At 46.3% G+C, this 16,583-nt stretch overlaps 1 long non-coding RNA gene across 2 annotated transcripts; it reads right to left on the bottom strand.

Moving 5' to 3' along the window:
* Nucleotides 1–3,231: 3,231 nt before the first annotated feature.
* LOC109285254 (uncharacterized) lies at nucleotides 3,232–15,598 on the bottom strand. 2 transcript variants are annotated; one of them, XR_009461122.1, is made up of 5 exons: nucleotides 15,528–15,598; nucleotides 13,890–14,000; nucleotides 4,729–8,474; nucleotides 3,893–3,965; nucleotides 3,232–3,430 (listed from the first exon to the last, which is right to left on the bottom strand). It is a non-coding gene; the product is annotated as an uncharacterized LOC109285254 (long non-coding RNA). The 2 variants fall into 2 exon arrangements; XR_002092940.2 differs by lacking the exon at nucleotides 13,890–14,000.
* Nucleotides 15,599–16,583: the final 985 nt, after the last annotated feature.

Below are 16,583 nucleotides of genomic sequence, written 5' to 3'. Positions count from 1 at the left end.
TAAAACCTGAGATTTCGTGGTGCTGAATGAGGTCTTTGCTGTGGTAACATTTGTCACCAAGATTGATTGTTCTACAATTAGTCAATATCTTTTTCTAAATCATCTCAGGTTCTCATGGCAACCACAGATTTTTTTTAAATGAGTATCTACAGCCATTAAATGTATTTCCCCAGAAAGGCAAAGGAAGGCCAATGCAGAGGCTATTTAAAAAATGTAATATATACAGCAAAATTATGAGCATTCTCACTCTACATAAAACTGGAAGGTACTTCCTGGACCACTGAATCATTACAATAATCCAAAAAATCACCACTTCACACCCTCTCAACTACAAGGTACAGTACCCAAAACACCAAGAACACTCTAGAACATGCCATTGAAAAAAGCAAAGTAGAGAAGGGCACTGCCAGTCCCCAGAAAGTAGGTGGTTAATATGTATCTAAGAAAAGGAATATATTCCACTCTACATAAAGCAAAAACTGCCACAATATATGCTAGTCTGACCTAAATGATTATTTTCTTTCTGACCCCAAATTGTTGATAGGTATGACCCTGAGTGGGAAGAGCACGACCCTCTAACTAGGAGCCTGCTAAGTGCCAGCAGAAGAATAAGCACACTTCCGTCAACACTCACCCTTAGCTGTGGTCAATTTCCAATGCCTTGGGAAGGAAAAACTCTATCTCCCCACCATCATCCTCAAGGCCGGGACCAATCATAAGAGAAAAACATTACTTCTGGGTCCCTACAAGTGACCACAAAAGGCCTGAGACATAGGATTTTCCAGACAAAAAAAGCATTAGGTTTCTGTTATAAGAACTACGTTTTATATCCAACCTGGAGATTGCCAGAACGTCCTGTCCTTTCTTCTATAAATTTATCCAGCTCAATTTTTAAAATGATTCAGGTCTCTTGTCTCCACTTCTATGCTTAGAAGAGCATCCTAAAAGATAAGGTTCTCTGCTAGCTAAAAATCTTTAAAAATTCTAGTCTAAATTTATCCACAGCTAGTTTGTAGGCCTGTGCAAATAGGGAAGTATTCAATTTGGATTCGGCCAATTTGGAGAACAGCGATTCAATTCAGAGATTCAGATTACTGTCCCAAATCAATTCAGCTGAATCAGCTTCAGAAGATTTGACATTGATTAGGAAACAAATGGAGATTCATCCATAGATTATAATGGGGAATAACTGAAATACCTATAACTTTGTCGTTTTTTGGCAGATTTGGATGAAAACAGCAGAAGTGGTAGCCCCTTTTTAGGGCACGAGGCCTGCTGAGTTTCAAGGAGATAGGTGCAGGAATTTTTTGGGAAACTGCACCTCAAACTGCTGACAAGTAAAACTCATGATGTGTGACTGTGCATGTGTGTTAAGGCACAGTGGGATGAAAACTGGATAGGGATAGAAAGGCTGCAGACAGAGGCTTATGTGCTGTTTCTATGTCCCTACCCCAGAGCACTGTGACTGGAAGGAGACTCAGGGAAAGGTCACAGTCACTGGCCAGCTATAGTCTTTTCCCCCCTGCTCCCCGTCCTTCTTCTCAGTTTCTGTTTCCCTGAAAGATTGTCTTCTGAATCTTTTTTCAAATATTTTCTGAATCAATTCAGAGGCTCCAAATTGATTCAGAAGTCTCTTTTGGTCTCCTGATTCAATTCAGATTTGGTGATTCGACCTCTAAATTGGGCCGAATCTTCTCTGAATCAAACCAGCAACTGAGGCTTTGCACACCCCTCCTAGTTTGTAACCAATATTGTTTTCAACCAAAAAACACCTCTCCCCCTAATATTTACTCCACTAATTCACTTATAAAATATATTGAATAGGTATATCTCCTCTCAATCTCTGTTTTGCCAAACTAAATAAAGCAAGATCCTTTCATCTTCTTTCGTAAGGAAAGATTATCTTAACCATCTTAGGGGTCTTTCTTTCAACTCATTCCTCTTTAAGTTAATCTTGTTTGAATATTGATTACCAGAACTGTTCAAAGTTCAGAAGATGATCTTACCAATGACTTGTACAATGGTACCAGCACTTCCCTGCATGTCTCTATTGCATGTACTCCACCTAATACATCCTAATATTGCATTAGCCTTTTTCACGGGTGCATCATGCTGGAAGCTCATGGTCATCTTAAAATCATCCAATGTAGCCTGTTCCCTCTTTTTTCTCAGATGTCTCCAGTCTATCTTAGAAAATGCTAGTTACATCTCTGACTGGTGTTAGTTAATCATTACTTATATCGAACCAGTTCCATAGTTAGATACCAAGCCTAACAGGCTACATAAAATTGCCATTTGAGGATAAACCTACAAAACGGGCCAAATTTAAAAACTGACCTCAGCCAGCTTTTGGAACTACCAGTTCTATGTGCAAATTCTGTTCTTTCTGAAAGTGCATGCAGCTCTTTATGTACAAATGATGATGTGTGCAAAACTGGAAAGAAAGAATTAGAGGTCAGGCTATTTTTAAAATAAATATAGAAGACAGTCCTAAATTGCACTAAGTAGACATTAATTTCTGTTTGCATGAACATGCACTTGCTGTACTGAATACCCATTGAGAAGTCAGTGGGAGTTGCACATTTTCTTGACATTATAACCCAGAAATGGTCATTTGACAGGCAGCAATTTTCTGCCACCTGTCCCAAATATACCTGATATATGTATGGTATGCATGTGTATATTTAGTGCTTCCACAGTACATGCCCAAAGACACCATTTTTCTTTAGTTAGTAGCTGTTGTTATATAGGGTTGTCATCATGTACGGGCGAACACCCTGGCATCCTGCTGACATTGACCGGCCCCAAAGTGGCTGTGCTCCTATGACTGAGTGGGAGGAGATTTGACACCTCTTCTTTTCCTGCCCGCCACGACTGATGTTATAAGAGATCTTGAGAGAGAGGGAGGTGGTGACCACCTGTCTCCTGCCCAACTCACTCAGAGGGGCTGCCCCGCACCCTGAAGAGCCCAACTCCGGGAGGGTAGAAAGGACCAGCTCAGAGTCAACTTCCTGATTCCTTTTCCTTTCTTTATTATGTTTTTTTTTCTCTTTTCTTTTCTGAAAGACAAAAAAAAGTCCTTGACCTTTGGCCTCCTCGGCTTCATGAATCTTCCCAGTTGGGTGCTTGCTTGCCTGGGGTCATTACCACACACTCTTCCCTGAATCGCTTTCCCTGCTCAGATCTCTGCTCCGGAACCTTCAAAATCTGTGCCACAGGGGACGTAATTACCAGTAAGTGCCGCTCTCACAACTGGGGATTCCCTCTGACATCATCAGCCAGGCAGATGCAGCTTTCGTGGCCCGGGGTCCTGACTGCCCCTCTTTTGTTATGAAGACTGCTGGAGGTAAGCCCTGGCTCCCCTTTCCTTGGGCAGTGCCTGTCTTCACCTGTCTTCAGCCCGGGTTCTCCGATCGGCTGGGGAAAACCACTAGAGGGAAAAGAAATGAAGAACCAAAAAGAACTCCAGGACAGTTAGATTCCAGCAGATCCACCACCTCTGCTGCTCCCAGGGCTATCCCCAGATTCCCCTCCAGCGCCCTGTTTCTTCTGCCCTCAGTTTCACTCCCATGGCAAGGGGGGTCACCACTCCCTCAGCCTCCACCTGGCAGCTTGCCCAGGCTTCCCCTTCTGTGGCCACTTGCCCTTGCTCCGGCAACCCCTCCTCAGGTCTTCCCCCCATCCCCGGATATAGTCCATGTCACCAATTAGCCCCAATTCGCTTCACCTGCCATGCAGGTAAAGCTGTGCTGGTGCAGACTGGGAGTTCCCACCAGAGGGTTGACGTTACTGTATGTGGTGGTCCGTTTTCCTGGCCAGGGATACACCTTTGGCGAGTGCCTTCTGGGCTCCCACATACCTCCCCCCTTAAATCGCCGCTAGGCGTACTTACACCCTGGGGTTTCTGTATGATCGGCTCCACGTCCGCTGTCCCCAAAGTCATTCTATCTTCCTTCTCATAGCATCTTGAAAGGAAATCAGCCACAGTGTGAGTTTTTCCAGGCTGGTACATGATCTTAAAACTAACAGGCTGTAAGGCTAGAGCCCACCAGGTAATGTGGGCATTGTCAGTTTGTTTGATTTTCAGCCACCTCAGGGGTGAGTGATTGGTGATGGGAGTAAATTCCTGCCCTAGTAGATAGTACCAGAAGTACTGAATGCCCCATTTTATGGCAAGGCATTCGCATTCAGTGGTGGCATACCTTCTTTCTTGGGGATTTAATTTCTGGCTAGCATAGGCTATGGGACGTGAGGCTCCCTCGATCTCCTGGGACAGCTGCAGCCGCAGTTCCTGCTCCAGCTGCAGCCCAGGAGGTAAAGTTTGTGAGGGGGGGCTGTTTGTGGGGTTTGGGGCTCGCAGGAACTACCCTCTCCCCATCGGGAGCCTGTGGGGGCATCTCTGCCACATTCAGGTTGACTATCAGGCCTACTTGGCGCAGTTCCTGTAGTACTGCCCTCACCACCCTGAAGTGGTCTTCCCACCCTTGGGTATAGATGACAATATCGTTGATATACACAGCCACATATTGTTGGTGCAGGGCCAATACCCAATCAACCAGCCGTTGGAAAGTGGCGGCTACCCCGTATAGCCCAAAGGGCATTCTTCTAAAGTCATACAACCCCCATGGGGTACCAGATGCTGTTTTTTGCTCTGTCTTTTTCTCTCAAGGGGACCTGCTAATATCCCTTTGCTAAATCAAGGGTGGAAATGAACCGGGCTTGGCCTACCTTCGAGAAGCTCGCTGATCTGTGGCATCGGGAAAGCGTCGAACCTGGAAATGGCATTCACTTCCCTGAAGTCAATACACAGTTGTAAAGAACCATCGGGCTTGGTAACTGGTACAACAAGGCTCTGCCAGGGGCTCCATGATTCCTGGATTATCCCCTGTTCCAGCATTTTGGCTAACTTGGTGCGGATGGCCTCATGTCTACAGTGGGGAATCCTCCTCCATTTCTCCCTGATGACCTGTCCTGGGGGCATAACTATGCCATGGGCACACCCAGGGTTCTCACTAAAGACATCTTGGAACTCTTTTATGAGGGCCTAGACCGGGCCTTGTTGTGCTGGATTGATTTGGGCTCCCATAGGGATGACTAGGACCTCGGCCTTCGTCCTAGGGTCAAGCTCTCGGCCAAACTTGTCCTCTGGAGGGGAAGGGGCAATCAATAGACCTTCCTGCTCCCTCCATTCTTTAAGCAGGTTAACATGGTAAACTTGTTTCTCCCTATGAGATCCAGGTTTAAGAACCTCGTAATCTACGGGACCCATTTTCCAGGTTATCATGAAGAGCCCCTGCCAACATTTCATGAGTTTATTCTCGTTGTCAGGAAGCAACACCAAAACATTTTGACCTATTCAAAAGCCCCTTTCTTGGGTCTTCTTATCATATGCGGCCTTCTGGGACTGCTGGGTGGTCCTCAGGTAATCACGGGCCAATTCTCCTGCCCTTTGTAGATGTTGCTGCAAGTTCTCAACGTATCTGGAGGAGTTTAAACCACCCTCCTGCCTAGCCTCCCATCCTTCTTTGACTAGATCTAGCAGGCTTCTAGGCTGGTGTCCATGAACTAGGTCAAACAGGGCACATCCTAGCGATGACTGAGGTGCTTCTCATGCTGCAAATAACAATGGGGGAATCATTCAGTCCCACTGGCAGGGTTCTACCTGCATACACCTCCTCAACATATTGTTCAGGGTTTGATTAAATCTTTCCACCACCCCATTAGTCTGAGGGTGAAAGACTGTGGTGCGAAGGTGTTTAATCTGCAGCGTCTTGCAAAGGCTGCGCATGACATTCGACAAAGTTTGACCCCTGGTCTGTGATGATTTCCTTTGGGATGCCCACTCAGGCAATCCACTTCATTAACTCCTCTGCCACCTGGGGCCCTGTGACCGACCACATGGGGACCACTTCAGGGAACCTAGTGGTATAGTCCACGATAACCAGCAGAAATTGGTGGCCAGCTGAACTCTTAGAGAGAGGGGACCCATGATGTCCAGTGCAATACTGGAAAAGGGAACCTCGATTATTGGCATGGGCTGTAATGAAGCTCATGCAGGCCAGTTCCCACTTGCCCTTTGGCAAGCTGGACAAGCCCGGCAAAATGTTTTGACCTGGTCATACAGCCCAGCCTAGAAGCATCATCTCATTAACCTGGCTTCAGTCTTCTGGTGCCCCATGTGACCCCCCCAGAGGATTCCTGTGTCTTAGATTCAAGAGGAGAAGTCTAAACTGGGTGGGAATCAGTAGTTGAGCCACCTCTTCCCCCCACTGAAGTGCTTTGCTTTACTCGATATAATAAGCCATTCCTAACCTCGAATCAGGGCGTGCGGGCATAGCAAGCTGGGTCCACCACCTCGTCTTCCACCTTTGCCAATTCCATTTCCCATACGGCCCAGAATTCCTGCTCTTCTTCTTGGGCCTTTTGAAAGGGCTGACTGCTTGTCAGCTGTTCGAGGTCAAGGTCCCCGGTGTCTTCTCCAGCCAGGCTGACCTCTCCCCTCCTGATGTTCTTTGCAACTCCAAGCACTTTGTAGATCTCAGGCCAGTCCCAGCCCAGGATCATGGGGTATGGCAAGTCCCAAGCCAGCCCCACAGGCATTTCTTGCATAGAACCCGAATACCGTGACTCGGTAAACTCACGAGGGGTAAAAGGTGCTATGTCCATGCATGCAGGTTACCTCTACTGGGGTAGCTTTTCATATATACATGGAAGGAGCTAATTTACTTTGAATAAATGCATGTGAGCAACCTGTATCAGTGATCACCTCCAATCTTCTACCTCTGACCCAAGTGCTGCCCGTGGGATGGGACCTGGGGCCAGCTGTTGAGCTCTTTCCAACACTACAGTCCATGATTTTGACTCCGGAGGGGTCACCTTGTCCTGAAGACTCATTCCGCTCTGTGAAGGGCGAGTGGGTTGCCCACGTAGGGCCCTGCGATGAGGAGAGAGTCCTGGGCCATGTGCCCCCAATCTTCCACATCAGAAGCAGATCACCCCACCATCCTCAGGCCTCCTGTTCTCCCGGGGTCCTTGGTTCATGGACCTTGTGGGATCATGGGGCCTGGAGGGACCCATCATATGGGAGCTTCGTTCTGGCATCTTTTCCCCCAGGGTGCTCCAAAAATTCTCTGCCAGCTGCAGCACTTCAGTGGATGTCTCTGGTCAATGACAATGGACCCACCACTGGGTTTCCTCATCGAAATCATAGAGAAACTACTCTAGCAGGATCTTATCACAGATCTCACTCTTCAAGTTTTCCAGGGGTCTCAACCACTTAGTTGCCAGATGGGCCAACCACTGCAACAGGGCTCTCGGTTCCCTTGTTTCCCATGATTTCCAGGCCCTAAATGCTTGGCGGTACATCTCTGGGTTAATATTGAGCCTATGTACTACTTCCTGTTTGACCTTATTGTAGTCCCTAGCTTCTTCCTGGGCATAGACCCATAGGCTGCCTGAGCCTTTCCAATCAACAAAACAACGAAGTTCCCTGCCCATCACGACCTCTCCAGCCCCACTGCCAGGGCTGCCCATTCAAAGCTCTCCAGGAACACTTCGGGGTCATCATGAATGGTCATCTTCAGAATCCTTAACTGTACAGCATTTCTCTATTTCCATGCCTGCTGCTGAATCCAGTTCTCCTCCAAACCCAGCTGTCATACAGATTGTTGCTGTTGCTGCTGGAGGACCTGCCCCATTAGGTGCAGTGTTTGCTGAACCAGGTCCACACCCACTGCAGCTGCCACCATGGGAACCTCCATCCTCTCTGCTTCTTCTAGGCCATCGTCGGTGTTCCCAGCCAATGCACCAAGTTGTTGGGTTGTAACCATGTATGGGTGAACACCCCAGCGTCCTGCTGACATTCACCAGCCCCTAAGGTGGCTGTTCTCCTATGACTGAGTGGGAGGGAATTCGACACCTCTTCTTTTCCCACCTGCCATGATTTTGATGATATAAGAGATCTTGAGAGAGAGGGAGGTGGTGACCACCTGTCTCCTGCCCAACTCACTCAAAGGGGTGGCCCCACACCCTGAAGGGCCCAACTCAGGGAGGGTAGAAAGGACCAGCTCAGAGTCAACTTTCTGATTCCTTTTCCTTTCTTTATTATATTTTTTTTCTCTTTTCTTTTCTGAAAGACAGAAAAAGTCCTTGACCTTTGGCCTCCTCGGCTTCATGAGCCTTCCCAGTTGGGTGCTTGCTTGCCTGGGGTCGTTACCGCAAACTCTTCCCTGAACCACTTTCCCTGCTCAGATCTCTTCTCCGGAATCTTCCAAATCTGTGCCACAGGGGATGTAATTACCAGTAAGTGCCGCTCCCACAACTGGGGATTCCCTCCAACGTCATCAGCTAGGCAGATGCAGCTTTCGTGGCCCAGGGTCCTGACTGCCCCTTTCGTTATAAAGACTCCTGGAGATAAGCCCCAGCTCCCCTTTCCTTGGGCAGGCACCTGTCTTCAGCCCGGGTTCTCCGATTGGCTGGGGAAAACCACCAGAGGCAAAAGAAAAAAAAAAAAAAAAAAATGAATAACCAAAAGTAACTCCACAGCAGTTAGATTAAGGCAGATCCGCTGCCTCCTCCACTCCCAGGGCTATCCCCAGATTCCCCTCCAGCACCCTGTTTCTTCTGCCCTCAGTTTCACTCCTGGTTAGGGGGGTTGCCACTCCCTCAGCCTTCACCTGGCAGCTTGCCCAGGCTTCCCCTTTTGTGGGTACTCTCTCCTACTCCAGTGACCCCTGCTCGGGTCTGCCTCCGGTCCCTGGATATAGTCTGTATCACCAATTAGCCCCAATTCGCTTAACCTGCCATGCAGGTAAAGCTGTGCTGGTGCAGATGTGGAATTCCCACTGCAGGGTTGATGTTACTGTGCATGGTGGTCCGTGTTCCTGGCTGGGGATACACCCCTGGTGAGTTCCCTCCCAGCTCTCACAATTGCAGTATCATAATATACCTTACAATTACAATCCAATGCTAAAGATAAAAGGAGGGTCTATAGGGATGATTTGAATGGGATGCAGTTCACTGCTCTGAAAGGCATACTGTATCATCAAATAGAAATATATCCCTAGAAGGCATCTTTTGCACCATCCAGTACAGGTCCCCGTTGTTGTGGGCAACTATGTCATATAATCATTCAAATAAATTAAGTTCCCTCTTTAAAATATTTCAGGGTGTTTTGCCCCCACTATTCCCATTGAAAGACTGTTCCAGAACCTCTTTCATAATTATAAACCAGATTTCTAAAGTTCATCCTATTTTTTTTAATATTTTGCCAGTGTCATGGGACATTAAGATGTGCCTACTTCTTTAAGGGCAGAAACAACCAAACCAGGGGTTTTGCAGGCTAAGCAGTGCACCACCGCTGCAGGTTGCCTGAGCATCAGGCTAATGAAGTAATTAGCTGGCACCAGCAGATGGTCAGCTGACCAGAAGGAGGCAGAGTCCTTCAAATAGCAAATAGCTTGGGTCAAGGCTAGTCTGCCCACCCTGTGAGGTGGGGCTTACAGGGGAGGTGCAAAGTATCCTGGGATGCTAGGGGACCGTGAATTAACTTAAACCTGGAGGGGATCTGAGACAGAAGTTCAATAAACCGATTTAACCTAAGTCAATTTATTTTGATACTACACCCATCCGGGTTTATCTTAAAACTGTTTCAGCCATTTTGAAAGTAGTTTATATGCACTGAACTTATACTGTGTACATATTGTCACCTGATGGTGTTTTCTTGATCTTACTCTCTCCTAAGGCAGATAAGGTGTAAGATCTATTGATTCACAAATTGCCTTATATATAACAACTTTGCACCCTAGTTGTTATCAGGAAGACTTTTCTAGCTGCATGGCCAACATAGCTACATGGTTCATGTGACATGCTAACAGTCCCTAATGGCAGCAACCAGTAAGCAGCAATCATCAGTTAACTTTTTTGGCCTAGTAAGGCCTTTACTTTTGCTAGTTCCTTATCCCTTTTTATACATTTTTTATACTAAATTCTCATAATGTCCAGTTTAAGTAGTAATTTTTTATGTTCTACTGAAGTCCAGGTAGGTGAGATTTGTCTTGATAATCACTTGTTTTACAAAAAAGAAACACCAGATAAGTCTGGCACTACCTATCTTTGAAAAATATCTGTCACGTTTAATCATATTTTTCACTTACCTTCATATCTTTTATTATTCAGTCCCTCAAAATTTGCTTCAAACAATGGGGACCAACCTTTTTGGCAGGCATGCCAAAAGACAGATCCTATACTCTCCCTGGCTGGATCCAGATGTGTAGGCACATGCAGTTTGTGGTGCTGCAAACTGCATGACTCACATGTGTGCAGCGCTGCTAATTTGCTATGTCAAGGCAAAATTTGCTACTGGGATTTCTCAATAACAAAAAAAAAGAAACCTTGAATAAAGAAGTGGCACAAGGTAGAACAAAGTGGCATGTTTTGGGACAAATGCAGAGACAGGGCAGTAGGTAGCCCAGGGCTGCCTCATTTCCATGTGCTGCAAAGTACCCATGCAGAGGCACCCTGTGCCTCAGCCAGCCTTTCTCTGGCCTTGAGACAGGAGCAGGCAGCCCTGGGCAGCAGGAACTGAGGCAGATGGAGCCCCTGTCTTGAGGCATACTGTGCCCCAGCCAGCTGCTCTGCAGCCCCGGGCTGTCTACTCCCCTGTCTCCATGTGCCACTCCTCAGGTGGCTGTGGCCTGTCAGCTGGGCCCACACTGAGGTACCCAGTGACATCCCCCTGCAGCACGTGGAACAGTGGGACAATGTGTCCTGCTGCAAAGTGTATGGCCAGGGGTTTGCACTGTGGCACAAAGTAGCAGCACAAAGTATGCCACTATTATTTGTGCTGCTACAAAAGCATGCCCCTGCTTGTGTGGACATGGTTCCTGAGTGCAGTTCTGATCCCCTTCCCCTCCCTGATCTGTTGCTTTGTCTGATGCCCACCCTCCATGCCAGAGCTATTACTTTGCTCTCTGCTACCTGCCTTATTTATCTGTGTGTCCGTAGTCCCTTCCTGATCTGCTACATGCCATCAGTTGGCCACCCCTGCTCTTAAACTACTGAGGTTGGACTAACCGGGCTCTTGATATCTCATTTACTTCTCCCCACCCCTTAATTTTAAATACAAATATTAGGTTGTTCTCCAATTTATGTAGTACCACATCTAAATTGATTGATTTGTTAAAAAAAAAAAAAATCTTGGACCTCTGATTTCGTGTGGTATTACTTTCAAATTCTGGAATGGATATTAGTTGGTCCTTTTTATTTTAGTGCATTAAGCACTTTGAGTTTTGCTTATAGCTTAGTTATGAAAATTTCTATACCCTCATTTATATTAGGCGTTCTGCCTTTCTTCCTAGTGAAACTCATTGCACTTAAGGGAAATGGTGGAAAAATATTGACTAATTATTTTGGGCGCCACACAAATTTAGCTTTCATCTCTATCCCATTTGTTCAATGACCCCACTTAGTTTTAACTTGTCTTCATTAAATATGGCTGAAGAATCTCTCATTTTAATACCCTTTGCAAGGTCTACTTCAATTTGACTTTTGGCATTTTTACATTATCCTCAGATTTCTTGATGTCTAAGAAACAGTGTTATTTGGTAACAGGAGGTTTTCTTGCCCTCATTTTCAAACCATGAGAAAGTGAGTGAGTCAGGGCCAGGAGGGGTCAGGAAAGCAAAATAATTTGAGAATTTGAAAGGCAGTAAATTAAACTGATTGACAATAAAAGTAACACTATTGTGCTATCAAAATGCTAGTGCACTTTTCTGGAAAGCTTTCTGGGTGCAGAAGGATAGTTATACTTTAAATAGAGATCATAGATACTTTATTGTTTTTGTAGCATGACAAGATCTTGTTTTGCTAACACTAATGACATTTCCAGAAATGTAAGGTTAGAATATTAGACTAGTAAAAATGTTCTTTCTATGAGATTTATACCCTTGTCACTAGATGAGTTTTCAGATGTTCCATCTCCAAATGAAATATTATTAATGATTATTTTTACTTCAATGAAAAAATCCTATTATTGTCTGCAACAGACTTATAAGCCTGAGGAAAGAAAAGTTTTCTGATATTTTATTCCAGAACTAAATTATGCCTTTAGTATATCAAATATTTTCTTTATCACTAGTAATTAAATGGTTCTTTAAAATGACTTAAGGAGTGAGGGACATAGTTCTTTCAAGGTTTTTTCCATATCTGGAAAAATTGAAAAACATTTTAGCATCTAATATGACCCTGATTATTTTTGTGGTGTTTCTCTTACAATTTATTTTGACATTTAAATTGTCACATTGCTTTAGGGAAAGAGAGTCTTTGACAAACAGAAATAACACTTCTCTACAACTTAGTACCAGTCTGGTTATATTCAAAGTGAAACTGAATGGATTGCTTTTTAGGCTGCAGTGTATATTTCTTAGGGCCTCTCTAGATGCTCAGGGAAAGGCATGATAGGATCTGCAGTGCAATCCACACAATCATACCTTCTGTCATGCAACACATACATGGCAAGCAGCATGATTGTGATTTCCAGCATCAGATCCTATCATGTCTTATTTCCAGTGCAGGGGGAGCCCAAGATCATCAGCCTAGGCTCCCCCTGCACAAGCAAGTAACAAAGCTCCTGCAGCTGTAAGTCCCATAGCTGGTGGGGCTTGCAGACTTGGCACAGCCCCCTGGCACTGGGATCAAGAGCCCTGCAGCTGCCAGCTCTCAATTCCAGTGGCCATGGGGCACTGCCAGAAGGGCAAGTCCCCTCAGCTGAGGGACTCTGTCTCAGCTGTGTATTGTGCACCCCTGAGGCTGGGAGACCAGTCAGCTGATGGGGCTCTGAGCCACAGGGGCAGACCCTGCTACACATGCAAGTTAAAGCTGGATAGCAACCAAGCTTTAAAGTTAGGACACAGTTTTGAGGTCTAACATTATGACTGGTTGGAGCTTTTAATGGTGTGATAGGTATTTTGCCTGTATAACTGGTCTCAGTTAACTGTGCAATTAACCAGTTAATTATGCAATACCTGTAACATGCAGGGGGGGCCTTGAAATCACAAATGTTCATATATAGGCAGACAAGGTTCTTTGGGTAAATGTGATATCTTTTATTAGGCCAACTAAATAGTTGGAAAAATTGTTCTTTGCAAGCTTTCAGGCACAAACAGCCTTCTTCAGGTTCAATTTAGCCAGATTGCCTGTGTTTGTTTAGGAGAAGCTGAGGGATAGGGTGGATGGTGTCAAGATTAAGTCTCTGAAAGGAAGTTTGCATAACATCTGACTCCTTGTATCTAATGTTTTAATCTCCATCACACACATCAGATTTATGTAATATTTATACAAAAAAAATAAAATAAATGCCACCATAAACTTCTATATGTATGAAAATGGAAGTGTTTACAGGTTCAAGTGCCAGCATACTGCAATTTGTTCATCAGAACTCTTGAAAATATAATATTTTAAAAAATGAGATTTTATATTAAATTTCCTGTTTGGAATGAATGAAATGCCAGAGATCAGATTAGCAGTGGTAGACACACCAGTCTACCATGAGATTGTTAAACTCCTCACTTTTTTTTTTTGCTTTGTTTTTGTTTGACATTGTGTTTGTTACCTGTGTTACTTGAGCAGTTGGCAACCCACTGATATGTAGAAGGAGAACCTACAGGATATCAAAACTCCACTGCCTAACAAAATAATGCCATTGATAAATAACCCTAGATACACAAGACAAATTCCTTCTACAGCTGGCAAACACCCCCAGAAAACTACTTGCAAGAACAATATAATGCGATTAAGAAAAAATTTCCAATACAATTATTATGAATGCTCTAGTTATTAAAGAAATCACAGCTTTTAACATATTAGTTATCAGGTAGAAAGCAGTGGAATACCATTGTGATGGCTGAACTGTAAGAACCTGACTGCTGACCATGGTAGAAGGCCCTTTCTTTTATACATGTCCTTTAAAAGTGTGACTTCACATTAGTTCATGGTATGATTACCTGAATATGAAATAACAGGTGAAAACAGTAAGCCTGCTAGAGAGAAAATGTAAAGAGCTTCCTTTTAATAAACAGCTAAACTCCTGTGCTAGAATATATAGCATGGGTGATCTGAAATTCTACCCTTCCAGCAATCAAAATCTTGATGTCACAGCGGGGTCCTTTAGGAAGGCCGTGATCTCCTCGAGGTCCCTCGCTCCGTGTCAAGGCCAGCCCAAGGCACCCTCTTATTCTCACCCGCCACGTCTTGCTGGCAAATATAAGGTTGGGAGGCTGCCTATGACTCCCTGGGCACAGCTACTCGGGACCTCTGTCCCCGCGGTTCTTCTGGACTCCTGTGGTCTCCCGGTATGACGGGTGCTCCCCAAGCACCCTAGCCTTATGGGCTGCGCGTGGCTTCTACCACCCCTAATACCACGCCCCAAGCCTCGCAGATGTAATAGACGTTGGTGTGTCTGCACGCCCGCTTCCCGGGCCCTTCTTCTATAATCTAGCCCACTCTTGGGCCTTCTCTACAAAAGGCTAGTCCCCTCTGGGACGTCCTCTCGATCCACCGGTCTTTTAGGCCCACCACACTACTGCCCTCTATGGTACGGGCTCACCGCGCTGCTATCCCCTTTTGCCGGGGACAACCGCAGCACCTCGCCTTTCTCCTGGGTCACTATGCTGCCAACCCCTTTGGTTTGGGTCCACCGCAGCACCCTGCCCTGGGTTTTCCTGCAGTGCTAGCCTTCACCCAGGTCTACTACGCCCCTCTTGGGCTACTCAGCAATCGCCCCTCCTTGGGGCTGGGGTCTATGCACCCCACAAGTGACGCCCCTGCTGGCGTCTGTTGCGCCCATCCTGGGCTTCCTAATATGGCGCTCCCCCTCTTTGGGGCTTGTCGTGCCCACCTTGGGCTTCTCAATAGTCCGATATGGCGCTCCCCCTCTTTGGGGCTTGCCGTGCCCACCTTGGGCTTCCCAAGGAAACCGCCCCTGTCTCTGGGGCTGGGGTCTACGTACCCCGCACACAACCCAGGGTCTGCATCCCCCGTCCGCAACCCACCGGTTGCACCCGCAACCCACTGGTTGCGCTCCTCACTGCCCGTTGCGCCTGCACTGGCGCATAAGCTGTGCCTTCGCTGGCGCTGGGGTCCCCTTACCACTAGGGTACCTATGAGGATACTGCGCCCTCACTAGCACTGGGCCCCACCCCTCTGGGGTCCCTATGAGGACACTGTGCCCTCTTGGCGCTAGGGCACCCCACACTCTCTAGGGTCCCTATGAGAATAATGCGCCCTCTTGGCACTAGACTGCGCCCTCACTGGCGCTGGGGCCCCACCCCTCTGGGGTCCCTATGAGGGCACTGCGCCCTCTTGGCGCTAGGGCACCCCACATTCTCTGGGGTCCCTATGAGGCCTTCTCCAACCCCTACAGCCTCACCCAAACCTGCGGTGTAATAAACAACCACAGTGCAAGCCTCCCGGTTATAACTTAAACACATGCCCTCTGGCTATAACAACATTGCTCCATATGACAGTGATACTTGCTACTAGGCTCCTCTCCGCATCCTCACTCCCAGAGCTCTTGCCTCCTTGGCTGCTGGCAGGGAACTGCCAGCCTAGCCTCAGCCCTGGGCTTTATAAGGGCCAGGCCCTGCCCCCTACAGGCAGCTGGCTCCCCTTAGTTGCTCCGGCAACCTGCAGCTGCATTTGTTACCCTGGCAACCCTCAGCTGGTCTCATTATAACGTGCCAGGGCTCTCTCTCTCTCCCTGGCAGTTTCTCCTCTCTAGGAGCAGGCACTGAGGTGCCCTGCAACACTTGACAAGGAGGCAAAACTTGCAAGATGTGCAAACCTTAGAGTCAATGATATATGGATAACACTCCACCTCATATAACATAACAATTTGCCATTTTAAAGGATATCATAGAATAAATAATAAGAAAGAACTGAAACAAAATAGAAAACAATAAATGAACAAATGGAGGGGACAAAGCATGACTTATTTAACTACTCTTTTGTCAGGAGCTGTATTTAAACAGCCAGTAAGTTTGCAAGCTGCACTATGGCTACACTTGATATACAGTGACAGGTCATCCCTACTGGAATTTCTTTTTCCGAGACGGCATAAACAGGACCACAATGGTTCTTTGTAGGGTCTCAAGGACCAACTAGCAGTATATTTTCACAGCAGATTTAATATAGGTCTGTGGGTGTTTTTTAAATGCTAAAGCATTGCTGCCTTCCTGATTTTAACTTTTTTTACTTTTACCCTGTTAATGGAAGTCTGCTTTTTAAGGAGAGGGATTCAGTCAAATATCATTCTCAGAGCAAATATGATACCTCTTTTATTGAGACAGTATCCTGGCTCAGTAAGCTGGCAACTGTCAGGATGTAGCATACAGCAAGCTTGGCAAGAGCCTTTCCCCCTTTGGGTAGTCCAGCAATGATGTACTGGTCAGGTCAGTTCTGTTGAGACACCCCAACTTTGCTGATACTTGCTCTGTCACATAACCAACACAGACACTGTTCTGTAGCTGTTGTCCTTGCACACAGCTTCTACTATGCTCATTGTTAGTCTGCCCAGCAATGCTAACTTT

Source organism: Alligator mississippiensis, chromosome 3 (assembly GCF_030867095.1).
Source record: "Alligator mississippiensis isolate rAllMis1 chromosome 3, rAllMis1, whole genome shotgun sequence".
Taxonomy (NCBI): Eukaryota; Metazoa; Chordata; order Crocodylia; family Alligatoridae; genus Alligator; species Alligator mississippiensis.
The sequence above is the reverse complement of the archived record's forward strand: the minus strand, read 5'-3'. Positions and strand labels throughout refer to the sequence as shown.